The sequence below is a fragment of the Taudactylus pleione genome, unplaced genomic scaffold (genome assembly GCF_031769625.1).
Source record: "Taudactylus pleione unplaced genomic scaffold, aTauple2 ptg001661l, whole genome shotgun sequence".
Classification (NCBI taxonomy): domain Eukaryota; kingdom Metazoa; phylum Chordata; class Amphibia; order Anura; family Myobatrachidae; genus Taudactylus; species Taudactylus pleione.
Window position 1 is genome coordinate 1,246,328 of NW_028286058.1, and position 19,452 is coordinate 1,265,779.

The window sequence follows — 19,452 nt, forward strand, 5'->3', positions numbered from 1 at the left end:
TTGGTGCAGTGGTGGCGGACGGCAAGTATGTGACGTCACATGCAGTGCGTCACGTGGGGCCTCGGATAAGCACTGCAGACTGCTGTAGAAGGGTAAAAAAATCTGTCTGTCTACAGCAGCGCACACAGGCACAGCACAGATCCTTCTGTGTGGGCCTGGAGCAGCCCCATTAGTAATCCAGCCCTGGTCGTACAGCGTATGCATTCTGAGTCACAGTTGCGATTGAGACACAAGGTCTCAGAAGTGTCTTGAAAATGTGTTGGACTTTTGTGGGTGGAGACTGGGAGGTGGATAAGCAGACACACCGAGCTGGAAAGTCATATGGGTGTGTTATGGTGGTGTAATGGGCAGGTCGCTGATAGTGATTGCTACTTCAGATGCATAATCACTCATATTGGAGGCCTCACTGTGACGTAGAATCTGTACCTATAATGGAGCTGGTGCCAGTTTCTATGGTGCAACCAATGGTGCCTAAAGACGTACCGAGCAGTGTTACAGTGCCTAAAGGTGCTCAAAGTGGGCATCTCAATCCTTGTGTTCAGACGCACGCTTGTACACCAGGGAAAGGACTGATACTAGCATTAGCATATAGTCATAGGGGGGTGCAGTCAGGATAAAGGCGGGTGCTATCCCGCCCGCCGATATCCCGACACTTACATCCCGACATGGGACTAAAGAGAGGCTTCCAAATCCCTATGCCTACCATTAGCCCCACTACGGAATCCCGACGCCCGGCATACAGAATTAAGGTATGCCTGGTGTCTTAGCGTCTAGCCGCCGGGGGGGGGGGGAATGTTGGGTTTAGCGTCAGATTCAGGACCAGCCCCAACAGACTTTAAGAATTCGATTGCAACATTTTCTTTCTGGTGGCTCATGTAGAGCTGGACGTGCCTATTTCATATAAGATACACCGTTCTGCACTGAGCATGCACACTGAAAACACACATGCATTCATCTTCACATACTGTATAGATTTGTACAAATCACTGATCTCATCTGTTTATGACTGTAGAGACAGAATATGGCATGGTGGGGTGGACAAGCACAGGGCCGCCGAGAGCTGAATGGAGCCAGAGGGCATGACCAAACCAGGGTGGCGTGACCATGTCCCCTCTAGGTAAAACATTAAATAGTACTATGAACTGCAAAAGAGTAGGAATGGCCATTGGACTGGTTACGATCGATGGTGAAATAGCAAGTGGACATCGATGGTTACCAACTATGCAATGAATGAATCTCGATGGTTTCACCAACCGATGGTCATCTCTGTTCTTTGACGGACTGGCCAGTGGGCCAATCAGAACTGGGGCCAGAGCTATGCTCAGTGTCCTGACACCTTGTAAAAAAAAACTATTTGTTTATGCTGTTCCATCGATGGAGGGAAACCATCTAGGAAAAACATTTGACATTGGCCATAAACCATCAAGGATTATGAATCATCGATGGTCGATGGCCATCCCTACAAAAAAGTACCTCCCTGCAGCTAACGCCACCGCTGGGCCACCAAGAAGCCCAGGCCTGGCTAACCAGTACCGCCCTCACTACTTGGTGCCTCCCTACTTGGTGCCCCCTAGTGCTCAACCCTAGCATCTAAACCTAAGCCTCCCCCCAACCCAGTTACTTACCTTCGGTATCCCGGCGGTCGGGGCGCATCCCGGCGGTCGGGGCGCCGGTAATGAAAGCGTATATCCCGTCTAACATGCCTGCATGTGATTGCAAATAGCCTCTTGCACATGAGTGTTTTGTTATTCCATCTTTTGTCTTCCTGATACTTATTTGCATTATTCGATGCAATTGGCTAATTCTTAAGCATGTGACAGAAGTAGGCAGGGCTTGTATCATCAGTGCATTGAGCCGGATTAAAAAGTACCTATGTTTGTGGGCCTAAAACAATGTCCAGGTATGGTCAAAACTTAATTGGATTCAAATTTTGATTGGGCCTGGTGGTAACCCTGTTGCCCAGTGACTACATTATCCCGTGTGTGGGTGCTCATCAGTTGGCAGGAAACATTGGAGGCATTCATGATGCAAAATCTACAATTCGGTCACCCACGAGCGTGAGCAAAATGCAGAAAGAGCTGGTGGTTTGTGCCAAACAATTGGATCACAAACATAAAACTAACCTGGTTCATGATACAGAGCCCTGGAGAGAATCAGCACTGGGTTTAGATTACACTTTTACACAAACTAGAGTAAAACACTTCATAACACAAAGTTTTCTATTGATTTTTTTTTTACCGTCATCCAGACATGATAGCATCTAGTATAACCCATCTAGTTTTTTCTCTTGGCCTATGTTTTAGTAACATCAGCCTTGGGTGTATATATATATATATACAGGGCCAGACTGCCCATCTGGCCCATGTCAGATGGGCCGATGACCAGATGGGCCGGTCCGGCTGCAAACCCCGGCCGAGCAGCTTTGCCTCCTGGCACTCTATTTGGCCGGTACACTGAAAGGCGGGGGCGTGCAGCGAGGCCACGCCCCATGACTCACGGCATGCTCCCTTTGTGACAAGGCCATGCTCCTTTTTGCGGGTGCACGTGTGCCTAAGGCACGCTCATTAGTAGGACTGCCACTAAGGTGTACACAGACTTAAATTTTGCCTTACCAAATCCATGTTTATAGGTCTACAATGTCAGAGAATATCAATACAACAACGCTCCTTTTATAGTGTGGGATAAACCAATAACCCCCCCTTTCTTAGTTTTCACATCTTCTACAAATGTAGGCTCTAAACGATCTCTGCCAGACCAACATGCCGTTACGCACCATTTATCACCACTAGACACAAATGCGTTAGATAAAGTAACAAACTGTATAGATATGAATAGCATGAAAAACTAAAATACACAATTGGTTTTCAATCCAAATAAATAGTAAAAGGAAAAAAAGCCTCTCGAGAGGCAAAAAAAATCAACCATCTCAATCTTTTATTTTTTTTCGAGTGTTTTTGCTACGGTCAGAGAACTTCTTCTACTTAGTCTTCATCTCCTGCATGGCAGCATGTTCCCCAAATTGTAGCGTTTCGTGACAGTTATAGCCATGAAATATTCATTATACTTACCGCACAAAGGGGGAGATGTATCACTCAGTGGAGAAGTTTCCCAAAGCAACCAATCAGGTTCGAGCTAGCATTTATCAAGTAAAGTCTATAATTGATAGGTAGGAGCTGATTGGTTGTTATGGGAAACTTCTCCACTGGTCCTCTTCCCCACTCTTTTCACTGATTGATACAACTCCTCCAGAGAGGAGTGTGTGGATCTTGTGGTGAGTAGACACCTGGTTTTGCTTTGGGCCTTTTTTCCCTTTGACTAACAGCAAGGAGTGCCACGGAGTTACCATACTGCGACACCTGCTACCACCTGGCCAATCTACATTTCCCAGTACGGTTACAGCTGGTTATGGATCACCACCACCACAAGTATTTTCAAATGAATCAGGTTTATTTACTGTGCCATTCAATTCCTATAGCACTTTCACCAAATGTTACAGAACACTCTAAAGTTCACATAACCATGATGCAAGCTCACAGAGGAAACTGTTGATACATGTGTACTGTTTGCGGTGGAATGCAGGTGATTATAATAGTAGACACCAGTGAAATCTAGATACAGCAGGCAGACTTAGTACGTAAGCAGATGTTTGGTTTATTGAAGTGAAGTAGAGGTGTTTATACAGGATGCAGTTGAGATGCCGACGGTCTAAATGCCAACCGTCGGCATCCTGACTGTCTAATCCCGGCAAGTGTCTAATGACCGACATCGACATCCCGACGCCTGTCATTAGACTGACGCTGGGAGCCCAACACCCAGCTTACCAAACGAAGGCAAGCCGGGCACAGCCGTGTGGGGGGGAGGGTTAGGTTAGGGGCTCCCGGGTGGGGACTTAGGGTTAGGCTAGGGGGTGGAGGGGGTTAGGGTTAGGCACCCCCGGGGGGAGGTTAGAGTTAGGCAGCCCCCCGGGAGACTTAGGGTTAGGCTGCGGGGAAGGGGGGGTTAGGTTTAGGCACTTAGAGGGGGGTTAGGGTTAGACACTCAAAGGGGGGGGGAGTTAGGGTTAGGCACCCCATAAGGGAGGGTTAGTGGGGGAGGTTAGGTTAGTAAATAGAAAAGATACTCACCTATCCGGATCTTCGCTGCCGAGCTTCCGCTGTCGGTAAATCATACTGGCCGGCGGTAAATCATACTGATTCCATTTATACATACTTGCCAACTCTCCCTCATTGTCAGGGAGACTCCCTGAAATAGTAGCAATCTTCCTGTCTCCCTGAAGAGTCCAGCAATCTCCCTGATTGCAAAAGATACCCCCATTATGTAGCTGTTATAAAAATAAAAAAAAATAGAGATATATACATTCAAATAGGATAATTAGTATCACTGCCCAGCATTGGTTATAAGTAGAGATGAGCGGTTCGGATTCTGTGGAATCCGAACCGCTCCGAATATTGGGGATCCGAGTCCACCCGAACGCTGTTCGGGTGTTCCCTGCCTGACTTGGATCCCCGTTCGAGGCCGAGCCGCAGCCTCCTGATGTCGGATTCTCGTGAGAGAATCGTGAGATGGGGCATGCTACTACTGTGGGCCTGCTAAGGGGGGGCATACCACTACTGGGGGCATGTTAATGGGGGCATACCACTACTGGGGGCATGTTAATGGGGGCACTACTACTGGGGGCATGTTAATGGGGACACTACTACTGGGGCACTACTACTGGGGGCACTGCTACTGTGGGGTATACTAATGGGGGCACTACCACTGGGGGCACTGCTACTGGGGGGTATACTAATGGGGGCACTACTATTGGGGGCCTGCAAATGGGGGCACTACTACTGGGGGCCTGCTAATGGGGGCACTGCTACTGGGGGGCATACTACTGGGGGGCATACTACTACTGGGGGCACTGCATAGGGAGCCCTACTACTAAGGGGACTGCATAGGGGGCACCACTACTGGGGCCATTGTGTAAGGGACACCACTGCTGGGGGCATTGTATAAGTGGCACTACTACTGTGGGCATTGTATAAGGGGCATTACTACTGTGGGCATTGTATAACGACCATTACTACTGTGGACTTTGTGTATAAGGGTCACTACTGTGGGCATTGTGTAAAAGGGTCCCTACTGTGGGCATTGTGTAAAAGGGTCACTACTGTGGGCATTGTGTAAAAGGGGCACTACTGTGGGCATTGTGTAAAAGGGACACTACTGTGGGCATTGTGTAAAAGGGGCACTACTGTGTGTCATAACATAAATAAGAGACACTACTTTATGGTGTAATGTGAATCAGGGCCTATGTGCGGTGTAATGTGAATAAGATTGTGCACTGTGACTCCTTGGGCCGTATCCCACTATGTAACAAGTACTGTGACTCTGCTGGCCGTACCACACTGGGTGGGTGCACTACTTTTCATTTCTGCCACTGCTGTGTGGCAATGTGACATAGATGTGCTTTATACTGTGGTGTCTGTGTCGTTGTGCCGCTGCTTTGTCGCTTAGTAACCAGTCAGCTCACTGCAACCTTTGGCCAATAATGTTGAAAACAATACTATAAGCTGTGAGGTGGTCTAAATTGACTATAAATGTCTGGAAATTAATGTTATTGAGGTTAATGATACTCTAAGAAGAAAAAAAGGACCAATTTATGTGATTTTAGCTTTTTTTGTCAATTTTTGTAAAAAAAAATCCAAATCCAAATCCAGTCACCGCAGTTTGGCAAATCCAAATCCAAAGCCGGACGACGAATTAGAACCAAATCCAAATCCGGCAAAAATGGTCCGGCGAACATCCCTAGTTATAAGGCACAATGATCCCTATGGCTACATGTATTTTTTGAAAAGTATCAGTGTGTTTTCATCAACAAGTAGATCTTACTAATTGCTTTTGGGCTCATTTACATTTGGATGTAAGTCAATTATATGACGCGCCTCTCAGATGTAGCAGTACACGCCCACTTTACCGCTGTGCTCATAGGTGCTACTTTCACAATCTCCCTGACATGCTTTTTCAAAAGTAGGCAAGTGTGCGTTTATACAGCTGTGCTCACTGTTATACACTCGGTAGACCTGTATAGAGTGGAGCTTGAGTGGGACATACAGAGGACCATGCGTTCATTTATGATGGTAGCGGTGTAGGTCTGTGCAGGATCTATGCAGGATATCTGTATGATATATGCATGGTCTCTGGAGTGGATCAGGTCCGTGTTCCATTGTGGTGCTCTAACACAGGCACAAGATGGCGTCACGCATGCTCAGAAGCAGGTGCGTAGGCGGTTAACAGCGTTATGCCCTCAGTTGTCCGTGCGAGTCACGCCGCTAGGCCTGGGAGTCTGTCCATCGGCACCTATGTCTGCACCTGGCCTCCCCCCCATGCATAGAGCACGGCGGTCATGCATTCAGCGTGCTCGGTTGTTCCCTAGTCGGCTGTACACCTGTGTTCCACCCGGAAACCCCCCCCCCCCAGCCCACACTATGATGACCACATTCGTAATATATATAATACTACAGTGGCATGTTTTTAGGATCCCCGCAGTGTCACAAATGATATGACTAGTACTACAGTACTTGTTGATCTTTTCAAATGTGTCAGCCATTAGTGAAAAAAATTAAATGCCAGTAATGAATGTCAAAGTCGAATGATTGCATGCGACCGCAATTCAACTGTTATCGGACGATTTGGTCGTCCGCTGCCCGATTTATGTTGGTACAATCCACGATGTAACATTGCGTGCGCACGCACTCAGTGTGTGCACGTATCCACACATTCGCACAACACTAAATAGTGAATGGTATACAACACTCTCATACTGACAAACACAATATTCATGCAGGGTTTAGTTAGTAACAAGAAACAGCTTCTGTATACATGTCTGAGAAAAGTAATTAAAAAACAATACACCAGGATACTGAGTGTTTTACATATAAATTGGGAAGCCCTGTATATAGACAAGTATGGCTGTGGCAATTGAAATATAACCCAGACATTGATATGCACAATTGAATTTGTCTGAGTTAACAATGGTCAGAGGTTTTGCTTATCAGACGCAGTGGCAACGACAACCAGCTGGGGGTCCCCACCCTGCTTGAAAGTGAACCTAGCTGTCTGTAACACCTTGCATTATAGATTTAAAAATATGTTAGTAAGGGATAAAGTGTGTATATATATATATATATATATACATACATATATTAAATCCATCATAAATAGACTCACATGCATAAACACCGCACATTACGCACAGTTGCGCTGTTTCACTCTACAAATAAACGCACCATGCATATTAGCAACTTTATGCAATATTCTCTTACACTTAGACATACACAAATTACATGAAAGGTTCCTAGTATTAAAGTGTAATATTCAAGGTTTATTCAGTGATTATTAATGTTGTGTAATAAAGGTTATTTGATATCTAAGGTTTAGTACATGATAAGCAAACCATGTCTGGTGTTGTACTGATCCATTATGTCTCCACAGATTTTCGGTATCATCGGTGAGAAGATCGGAACATGCATCTGCAAACTATGGACTATAGAGAGTTAAAACATTAAAAATGTACTCTGTAATGTTAGCAGCTTAGATTTGCATGCAGCGGGAAAAAGGATACAAAGGGCGGTTGGAGGCTGTTTGTGTCCATTTGAAATTGTCCAATAAATGATCCTGTAACCAAGACACCTTTAAGAAGAACCAATGGAATCATGCCAAACTTATCTATTGTATTTCCAAATCCCTGCAAGGGTATATATGTGCGCTCTCTGACCCCAGTCGGGAGTCTTCTTGCTGATGCTGTTGATGGAGGTTTCTTGCTGATGCCGGTATCTGGGTCCAGAGCGCGTGTGTATATAACAACTGTACCTTGGGTCTGTATGATTCATTTGCGCTAATTGTCTTTAGATCACAGCGTGTAACCATCTGTTTTTATGTTGAATAATAACTTTTTGTGCTTTGGAAACACATTCAAAGTCTGAAGGCATTTATTTACTGTGCGACTCATTACGCTAAATAGCGACAATTCTAGAAGGTATAGGCAGGATTTAGAAGGTATAGGCAGGATTATACCAAGGTTTAATCAGGATATAACAGTTGGGGGCTCTGCTGAGTGAATCACACTATCTGATACACGGTGACACTCAGTCAGTTGTCTCTCAGCAGAAGGGTGGAGGCGCCATTACAGGAGACACATTTAGCCGTCGCCTGTTACCATTTTGTTACTGAGAGAGCACTGCCAGTTATTGTGTAAAAAGAGTGCTGATTAGAATCCAGGGACGAGGGAGGGAAAAGTTTGTTTTCCTTCATCGATAGGTTTTTCTTTGTATTTTGTTTTGTGTGTTAAAAATGGGAAGTCGCATTATTGTGTATGCGGCTAAGTCGCATTATAGTGTAAGAGTCATAATACGTGTTGTGTAGTAGTCGCATTATTGTGTATGCGACTAGTCGCACAATAGCGTATACGTATTTCCGGTCTTGCTGCCACTTGTTTTAAACAAAGCCATTGAATTGCATTTTCAAGTGTTGCCAATAGCTGGGTTAATGTGTATTTTCTGCGCAGGAAAGAAGTGTGTAACAGTGAGTATTTGTTTAGGGTGTAACACGGTTCCTAAATGTTAAGGGTATCGTAGGACCCTTAAGTGCTAGGCGTAAGGAGCGGCCTAGTGACTCGGTAGCAGCTTACCGTGTACTATACACAAGGCAGGTGTATGGGTTGTTATTTTTGTTAGGGTTCGGTAATCGGTTAGGCTTATTTGAGCACTGTAATTGAACCACATAGTTTTGGCTAAATTGTGATTGTGAGCTGGTGAGAGGGTAGACGAAATCAACTGGAAAACAAAAGGTAACAATTACCCCCTAGCAGTTGAAAGGTAGTCAAAAAGGGATTTCTGGGTGGAAGCAGCTTTTCTTCCATAGGTGAGTGGAGGCATCTAGAGGTCTTCCATAGGGTTTGTGGATACGCCCTTTTTCAAAGACGTCCACAGGTAAGTGAAAGTGTCTCGAGTGTCTTTCACCAGTTTAAATCTTTATTGAAAAATGTAGGGATTGTCCCAGGATAGGAACAACGCAAACAGTAGAGATGTTAGACAATGATGTGCTGCTAATGGAAACGCTTCTTGGGTCGGCACGCCGTATTATGCATACTAAGTACGGTGCTTATGCAATTAGGTACTGTGATGTATGGTTTAAGATGATAATGAAGAGTGTTAGACCGTTTCCCAGAATTGGTAGCTTTGATAAGGATGTATTGAACAATGTCTGAGATCACATCAGTCTGGTGCGTTCTCGAGTGAAAAAGGTAAAATATAACGAATGTTTAAAATTATGGCAGCATGAGGGAGATGTGTGGCTTAAAGGTGTGCAAGCGACGCAAACTAGCGTCGCAAGCACGTTACCGGAAAGTACACCTGCAGCGCTAAATTGCAGTGTGTACGAGCCGCGAGATGGCACGGACGTGCAGCAAGGTAGCGTCGTGGAAGGTATTGCCAGTGGTTCATGCGCACCACCGCCGCCCTATGCGGATGGGGGTGCAGGTACAGTTGTTGAAAAAAAAACATAAAAATGTAACAAGTACTTTTTACCCTCTCTTAAGTAACCATAAGGTAAATGTTCATGATGTGGATGATGAGCCTATTGTTATGTCTGCCATTTCCCATGCTGTACACATGTTAGATGCTCCACCATGGCAATCACAAGTGGTGCTGCCATCTCCATCAGTGATAGTACAGGAAGTGTTAACATCCACTGCACCCATAGAGGAAGTTGTTAACCCTATACGTAGCAGTAACAGACTAAACCCCCAGCCAGGTAATAAGGTCAAAAGTAGCAGTGCGGCCGGTCTGCATCCCATCTGGACAATAGCTGTTCCAAATGGGAATGCGGATGTAAATGGTGTAGTGCCCACAAGGAAAGTAGCAATGCATTGTCCTTGGACAAGAGCGGAGCTAAATTCCATAATTAATGATTTCCCCAATCCCAAAAAGGAATTAGCCAAATGTCAAAGATTTTTGAAAAATTTGGGTAGTTCTCACGAGCCAACCAACAAAGATTGGCGAGTGGTGTTAAGGGCTTGTCTTCCACGCAATACCGACGTGACAAAATTTATCACGGATTGTGTATTGGATGGAGATGTTCCCTTAACAGACGAAATTAACCAAGGTAACATTTCCCACATTGTAACTCAATTGGGTGTATATTTTCCAGAAGTAGTTAACTGGAGCAAAATTTTCACCATAAAACAGAAAGAGAGTGAATCTGCAGAAGATTATTGTGACCGGGCTCTGCAGGCTATCACCCAGTACATTGGGTTAGAAGATATTAAAGATAGCACTCACCACAGGGGAATGATTGTCACTGTACTCATGGATGGTCTTAAAGAGAACCTAAAGACCCAGGTTCAGACCTCACAGCCTGGCTGGAGGGGAGTCACTGTAGACACCCTCATAGAATCCACAATTGAACATGATAAGAACATCTCTAAAAAGAGAGATATCCAGAGCGAGAAACTAATGGCTGTTAGTATTCAAGCTCTAGAAGGAATGACGGTAACATCACAGCCAGCAGACACACCTGCACCTTCACCAGCACCTGCACCTGAACAGTTACACGCCCTCACTAATCCTACACCACCGCAAACAGAGCCCTACCCCACTTATCACACACAGCCACAATTCCCATACTATCCACAACCCCCATATCTCCCTCAATATCCTTACCCATACCCACCACCTTTCCCTCCTGCTCAACCCACACAACAATCCTTTCATCCACCCCACTCACGGAAGTGCATTAATTGCAACCAGCCAGGACATGTAAGTAGGAACTGTACAGCGAAGAGGGTAGGACCCCCAAATCAGGGAGCACCTGGATATCCCCATAAGGGATATACACAGAGACCAGCAAATGTCCAACAGGCACCAGCTCCAATTGTGGCTGTTAATGCTTTATTGGAGAGTGGGAGTCAGGTCATACCTGTAGTCTACAGATAGTCAGGTTAACGGGAAGTACTAGGGAAGAACCGGTAATGATGGTTGATGTAGCTGGTACTAAATATCCTTTTCTTGAAGACACGGGGGCGACCAGGTCAGTGATAAAATCTCCCACTAATTTACAGGTAACCAACGAGACAGTACCAGCAATGGGCGTAACGGGTTAAGTGCAACATTATCCTTTAACAAAATCCACAGAGGTCACTATAGGGCCATTGCATACCAGGCATTCTTTTCTCCTGGCAGCAGCGGCTCCTACTAACCTACAGGGAGGAGATTTGTTATGTAAGATGGGATGTGTCATATATTGTACCCCTGATGGTGTATCTTTAGATATCCCAGAGAGAGTTGCACATGAGGTGCGGGATATGCTGGACACTCCCCAAAGGATAATGTATCACTCTACCAGTTTAAGTGAGAATCCATCTCAGGTAGATCAAATGGTGTCCCAAATTCCAGATTCACTTTGGACCAAGGATGGACAGAACACTGGATTAATGGCAAACGTAAGTCCCATAATGGTAAATTTAAAAAGTGGTAGGCAAGCTCCAAAAATTCCCCAGTACCCATTAAAACAGGAAGTAGAATTAGGGGTTTATCTTATAATTGAGAGATTGTTACAGCAGGGAATTTTAGTTCGTACAGCTAGTGTAGCCAACAGTTCCCATCTTTCCTGTAAAGAAGAGTGGTGGGAGGGGTTATAGGCTGGTACAAGACCTTAGAGGGGTTAATAAGGTGGTAGAGAGCCAATTTCCCGTCGTGCCAAATACAGCTGTCATTCTCATGCAGATCCCACCAAATACAACCCATTTCACTGTCATTGACCTCTGTTCTGCTTTCTTCTCTGTGCCTCTTCATCCTGACTGTCAGTACCTATTCGCTTTCACATACAGGGGTGTACAATACACATGGATTGCCCCAAGGTTTCATAGACAGCCCCAGTATCTTTTCCCAGGCCTTACATTACTGTTTACAATCTTTTCAACCTGCCAATGGATCTGTTCTAATACAATATGTGGACAATTTATTTTTATGTTCTGATTCGTTTATGTCATGTTTAAATGATACTAAACTTTTGTTGCTTCATCTCTCGTAAACAGGACACAAGGTTGCTAAGGACAAACTACAGCCATGCCAGTCCAGGGTTAAATATTTGGGACACTGTCTAACTCAGGGGTTACGACATCTCACAAATGACAGAATCCAGGCCGTACAGAACATGACACTGCCGTAGAACCAACAGCAAATTCGTACCTTCTTGGGAATGTGTGGATACAGCAGAATGTGGATACCAGGTTTTTCTATTTTGGCCTTGCCATTACAGGACTTAGGGCCTGATTCAGACCCACTCGCGAGCGGCTGTCCGCTCGCAAGTGGGTTGATGTTCTGGACTGAGCATGCGCACGACGGAGGGAGCTCTGTCGTGCGCATGCGCCAGACGCGACGAGCAAAGGAAAGTCCTTCGCTTGTTGTGTCTGATCAAAGGGGGCGTGCTGTCGATGTTGATTGACAGCACGCCCCCTTTGGTAGGCGTGCCGGGGGCGTGCCTCCCTGACGGGGGCGTTCCCACGGGAACGCCTTTCATCAGAAGCCAGCCCACTGACATCACTAGTGATGTCAGTGGGAGTGATTTTGGCTCTGATAGAGCCAAAATCACTCCAGAGCTTGCGGTTGAAAACCTCAACCGCAGGCTCCGGCTCACAGTTTCGATGGTCGCGATGGTCAAGACCATCGCGGCCATCAAACTGCACGCTCGTATAGCCTGTGGGTGGTGACCCACAGCTATACGAGAGTCCAGGAGGATGCTCCATTTTTATGGAGGCCGGCCCTCATTCAGAGCGTGCGCTCTGCTCAGAGCGTACGGCTCTGAATGAGGGCCTTAGTCTCTTCCTCAAAGCCCGATCATGTCATACACACAGAGGAATCAGAGCAGACTTTCCTTAATCTTAAGGAGAGTCTGACAAATGCACCTGCATTGGGAATACCTGATTATGAAAAACCTTTTGATTTGTATTGTACAGAAGCCGATGGTTGTGCAGCAGGCATCCTCACACAAAAACATGGTGATGCCAGTAGGCCAGTAGCATACTACAGTGCACAGTTGGACACTGTGGCAAGATCACTCCCAACGTGTTTAAGAAGTGTAGCAGCTACCGCTCTATTGGTCAGTAAGAGTGAGGATGTAGTACTAGGGCATGATATGATAGTCTATACTGCCCATGTTGTATCTGCTTTGCTAAACTCTGCCCAAACCAGACATGTCTCCTCAGTTAGGTTCACAAAATGAGAACTAGCTTAATAGCACCTGCAAACATCACCATCAAAAGGTGCAGTACGTTAAATCCAGCTACGTATTTACCATATGTGCAACATGATGCACAAAGGGTGGAGAGAGGTGAGCCATTGGCAGCAGGTGAGTTCTGTAGGTATATTGATACACATGATTGTATGGAATATCTGAATCAGACCTTGACTGCAAGACCTGACATATGGGATACACCTTTAGAAAATGTAGATGTGACATTTTACACGGATGGGAGTTGTCATAGACAGACTGACACTGGAGAATTATGTACAGGTTATGCTGTTGTAAATGACAAAGACATCATAGAAGCCAACCTTTCAAACCACCACACTCGGCACAAGTGGTGGAACTGGTGGCACTAAAGAGAGCGTGTGAATTAGCGAAAGGTAAATCTGCTAATATCTATACTGACTCTAGGTACGCCTTCGGAGTAGTACACGATTTCGGTGCCTTATGGCGTCTGAGAAATTTTATGACAGCAGCAGGCACACCAATAGCACATTCCAAACATATAAAAGGACTATTAACAGCAATCCAATTGCCAAAGGCAGTGGCAGTAATTAAGTGTAAAGCCCATACATGTGAAGATGATCCGGTGTCACTGGGCAACAACAGGGCAGACAACAACAGGGCAGACGAAGCTGCAAAATGGGCAGCAGGGTTAAAAATGAATGTACCAACTGAACAAATCATGACTTTCCAAACAATTGATATGCTGAAATTAATTGAGATGCAAAATTTGTGTTCTACCCAGGAAAAGTCAGTCTGGAGGTCCAAGGGATGTGGGCAAGAGTCTTCTGGACTCTGGAGAGATGGACAAGGTAAGCCAGTGGCTCCCAAGGCATACTACCCGAGCTTGGCTGAGGCAGCGCATGGTCTGACTCACTTGGGAAAGCAAGGTATGTGCAAATTGGTGAGAGCATACTGGTGCACACCGGGTTTGTCTTCTCAAGCGGAAAAGAGAGCAATGTCCTGTCTGACCTGCTTGAGGAAAAACATTGGGAAAACGACCCCTACCAAATCATTTCACATTCCTCCGACTGACGGACCTTTCCAGGTAATACAAACTGATTTCATTCAATTACCACCCTGTAGGAATCTCAAGTATGTATTAGTGTGCACTGACGTGTTTTCCAATTGGGTTGAGGCATACCCAGCTGCCACTAATACTGCTGCGTTCAATACCAAAAGAATTGATCAGGAGTTTGTGTGTAGATACAGTATCCCTAAAATTATTGAGAGTGATAGGGGTACTCATTTCACAGGTGATGTTTTTCAAAATATGTGTAAGCTGATGGGTATTAATAGTCGACTTCACACCCCCTACCGACCACAAGCCAGTGCCAAGGTGGAGAGGATGAACGGAACTATTAAAAACAAACTAAGTAAAACCATGGCAGAGACTGGACTAGGATGGCCAGAAGCATTACCGTTGGTCAAACATAGCATAAGGACCACTCCTAGACCCCCTCTAAATCTGTCCCCCTTTGAAATACTGTTTGGTAGACAACCTCATTTGATTATAAGTCCGCAGGAAGATTTGAAAGGTAACAACAAGGTAACTGTAACGTATCTTATATCAATGAGTAAACAGTTAAAACAGCAACAGCAGAAACTGAAATTGTTGTCCCGTGATATGCCTGAAACAAACTGTCATGATGTTGAACCTGGAGAATATGTTATGATCAGAAATTTGTTGCGTTCAGGTTGTTTGACTGATCGTTGGGAGGGTCCGTATCAGGTGTTGCTGACGAGTACCACAACTTTGAAGGTGGCCGAGAGAGATACCTGGGTCCATTCCACTCAGTGCAAAAAGGTCAACCAACCGGTGGAGAAACAAGGCGGAGACGAGGCTGATAACATGGACCTGTAGATCGCGAGATTGTTCCAGGAGGATTAAAAGGTTGTAGTGAGATACCTGAGCTAAAGAAATTTGCAGGTCCTTGCTACGGCGATGGACTGGTCTGTTGTGTTCATTGTTATATTCTCTTCCAGAGTTTCCATCATCCTGGTTTGTTCGGGGATTTCTGGTTTCTGTGATGGGGGACTGATAGAGGAGATGGGAGCTAATGGCAGAATTGATGGAGTAGAGTCGAAAAGAGGAGTGCTATGCCAATCAGGGGAGTATCTGACCAAACTCAGTACAGTAATTGTTTATGTTATCTGGGAAGAATAGTCCCAGAGGTTATGACACTCACACATGTTGAAATGCTTGGTATTCATAAAAACACACCATCACCATATCTTCACGCACAGTATGAACACAGAGACAAAAGAAATATGATACCTGGTGATGTGCATAAAGCCACACAGTTAATTAGTGAGACAACTGGCTTTCAAGTTTTAGTTGCATTGGATCCCACCAGGATCGCTCGGGGTACACTAAATTTTAGACATATCCAAGATCTTGCTAAATTAATAGATAATATCACCGAGATGTATGATGACACATTCAGGTATACAGGTAGGGAGTTGCAAGCGTACAAGAAAGAACTGGTGCAACACAGGCTAGTGTTAAATTATTTAACAGCTGTTACTGGAGGGTATTGTGTAACTTTGGCCACCCAATTTGGTGTAAAGTGTTGCACTTACATTACAAACGATACCAGCGACCCTAAGGAGGTAATAGACCACAAGATGGATGAAATTCTGCAGCTAAAATGGGAATTTCAAAAGAACCATAATGCTTCAGTGGCTGAAGTAGGGGAGAAGATAGAAGGATGGGTTTCATGGTTGAACCCAGTGAAATGGTTCTCAGGTCTAGGAGAATGGGTCCAGGAAATGATCGCAAGCATAGGTAAACTCCTGATCCTCATTCTGGTTGTCATCATAGTAATTGGCATATGTGTCAGGTGTGTTCCTACTGTGTTGAAGTGTGGAAAATGTGAAGATAAGGTAAACCGGAAGAACGAAATTATGATGGTGGTCAGTAGTGACAATGTGAATACTGAGGTAAATGTAGAACTGTATTACACCCTGAACTAGGAAATACCATCGTATAATGTATTATATTTAGACATGCATAAAATGTATTGTTGAAATGTTATTTTAAAACATCCCAAATAATGTAAGTCCCTATTCCCCCTCAAGACTTCCTTTATAGGATTGGTGCATCCCCACATCTTTCCCATGATCTCCCAAGAAACAGAAACAGGAGGTACTGAACTCTTCAAGAAGCTCTTTATTTGTTCCAAAAGAGAGGAACATTGAGGCAAAGATTCAGTGGAAAAGCCGCGTCACAGCGCTAGCATCCTGGTCTCCTTGGTCACCAGTGATGCCAGTCGCAATGACGTCTTCAGTGCGGGACTCCGGCAGCGTCACGTGTAGTCCCGGGTGGCGTCCTGATTCCTCACTCCTGGCGGGCTTCTCCGGGTATAAGGTAAGCTCCTTTTTCTTTTCTTTCTTCACCTGCTGTTTACCTTGACAAAGGGGCGTGCGACCCCGAAACGTTGGTGTGTTGGGTACACATTAAACTCTTTTTTACAGACCCCAAGTGCCGCCGTTCTTTTTTCTTCTATATACATATATATATATGAAAAACAAGAGAATTGACAATCAGGCGACTAGTTTGCTAGATGTGTAAATTCACACACAGTAAAATGTACAGTAGATAAGTTAATGGTTTACAAATGTAGTTATACCTCAAACCATATAGAGGGGCGTGTTTCACGCTAATTAATAAATATAATAAACCAATAAATAGCAAGGTGCTTAATGCAAAATATGATATATCTGATTACATCTAGATAAAAAAAAAAAAAAAAAAAAAAATTTTTTGTTGAACTCATATAGACAACAAAGTGCTAGTGCAAAAATATAATGAATCTGAAACAAAGTGCTAGTGCCAAGTATAATAAAAATTATGACAATTTATTGAAAAACAGTGCACATAAAAATATATAAATAAATATGACCATAAAAACAACGACTGGCAGTAAATAGATAAAAACAAAGTAGAGGAAAGTTGATATTTTTAAGCAGCTTATCTGATTGAAGGAGAGAGGTAGTTCTCCACAGTGCATGAGGCAGCCAACAGTCCCAACGCGTTTCGTCACTATGACTTCATCAAGGGGATATTGCTTCAGTGTGGTGGTCCTGTATTCATACCACACTGAGTTCAAATGAGAGTCAGGTGTTCACCCTACTTCCTTTGTCTTAGGGAGACCTCAAAACCAAGCGATTTCATAATTCAGCAAGCCATCATTTAAAATAGTTTGTGTTACAGGGTTTCCCATAAAGAAATGTTAGTTATAAATAGTCAAACGGCGATCTTTTAAGTTCAACTTCCGCCCTTTGTGAACTGGCCTCTGCCCTTAATTGGAGCGTCACATCCGTTCCCGGCAGCTGTGTTAAACCATAGCGCGCGATCAAGCACTTCCGTTTTCTTCCTCGTGTTCCGAACTGGGCACGTCACTTCCGCCCGCCGTGTGTTGACGTGTTCGGAGGTGAGCCGTGTCACTTCCACCAACCCTTCTGTCGTTTCGCTCCAGGACGCGGCACATCACTTCCGCCCTTACTTAATAGATGTGTTGAGCTCTTCCGCCCCATTGTTTTCTCCGGACTTAATGCTTCCGCCCTTCTTGTCTATAGAATTAGTATGTTTTTTGCCCAAGTATGAATAATGAGTAGGTGGTGTCTTCCATATTATCTGAAACTAAAATAATAAAGGATAAGCATTCCATTTAAGGAGGGTAATCTGTTTTGATGCTGGATATATAGGTTAGATCATTAAATGATTAGTCTAAGTATAACATTCTCCTTAGGCATAGATATATATTAGAATAATAATATATTAATAGTTTGATCTAAAAACACTATGAATATGTACTGAATTGTTTTATGTATATAATTATATTGGATATTGTTTAGATATTTATTCCAAAAAGGAATTTCTTTAAAAGTTCAACCAAGAGGAGCAGAAATTCAGGGATATAATAAGTTGTGAAATGTTCTTAAGGTATGGGGATCATTCTTTCACTCTTTTCCTTGAAGAAGAGGTTCCAAAGACTCTGAAAATTTCTTGGATTTTCATATTGGTCCGACTCAGACAAACGACCTCTTTTCATCCAGTTAGATAGTTACAATCGGTTTTAAGATGTACTTGAAGTATGGGGATCATTCTTTTACTCTTTTTCTTGAAGGGGAGGTTCCAAAGACTCTAAGGATTTCTTGGATAATCATATAAGTCAAACCCAAGATCCACCTCTTTCCATTCAATTGGGTAGTTAGAATTGTAAAGTTCTGATATCATTAATCACTCCTTGGCCTTAAGGCTTGCAATTGTGAATATGCTATAATTCCCTTTTTAGGCATTATCATTCTCTAGCCTGGTTATATTCCAAACCGCCGGCTGAATTTGCAGCACCAGGTATTCTCAATGGGTTACCTTCCTTGGTACTAACCTGGCCCAATCATGCTTTGCTTCCAAGATCGGACGAGATTGGGCTCACACATGATGGTATGGCAGCAAATACATATTTCGATGGTCCATAATGCCAGATATTCTACCAAACCTGGACTTCCCTCAGAAGATGAACCTTCAGGGTACTACTCAGGCCCCTCCATAACCTGGGGGTATATTGGTAGATAGGAATGGAGCATATCACAAGAAAGGAGCAATTTCGTAGTATTCATTGAAGCCTTTAGGTGCCAGTGTGTCCAGTTCAAACAGCCAGAACATCTCTCTTCTTGATAGCAGATTGCCCAAATCCCCACCTCTTTCTCCCAGAGTAACGTGTTCTATTGCCTTGAAGGTGATATCTTCGGGATCCGAATTATGTTTTATTGAGAAGTGTTTGGAGACTGCATGTCCTTCAACTCTGTTTCTAATGTTCCTAATGTGCTCCTGAATTCTGATTTTTAGTGGTCTCTTGGTTTTTCCTATGTACTTGAGTCCACATGTGCACTCTAACAGGTATATCACTGATGTGGAGTTACAGTTCATAAAATTCTTTATAGTGTATTCCTTAGATCCGTCCGAATTCGTGAATGTTTTTCTCTTGGGGTGAAGAAATTTGCAAATATTGCAATGTCCGCATTTATAGCTTCCATTGCACTTCAAAGTGTTCATAGTTGGTCTTTCATTTCCTTTATCCCTCAGCATACTCGGTGCCAGTAAATCTTTTAAGTTCCTTGATTTTCTATATATAATCTGTGGTTTTGTCGGTAGGA

The 19,452-nt window shown here is 44.2% G+C and overlaps 1 pseudogene; it reads right to left on the reverse strand.

Annotated features, from left to right (window-relative positions):
* Positions 1 to 18,634: 18,634 nt before the first annotated feature.
* LOC148442000 (5S ribosomal RNA) lies at positions 18,635 to 18,753 on the reverse strand (annotated as a pseudogene).
* Between the last annotated feature and the right edge of the window lie 699 nt (positions 18,754 to 19,452).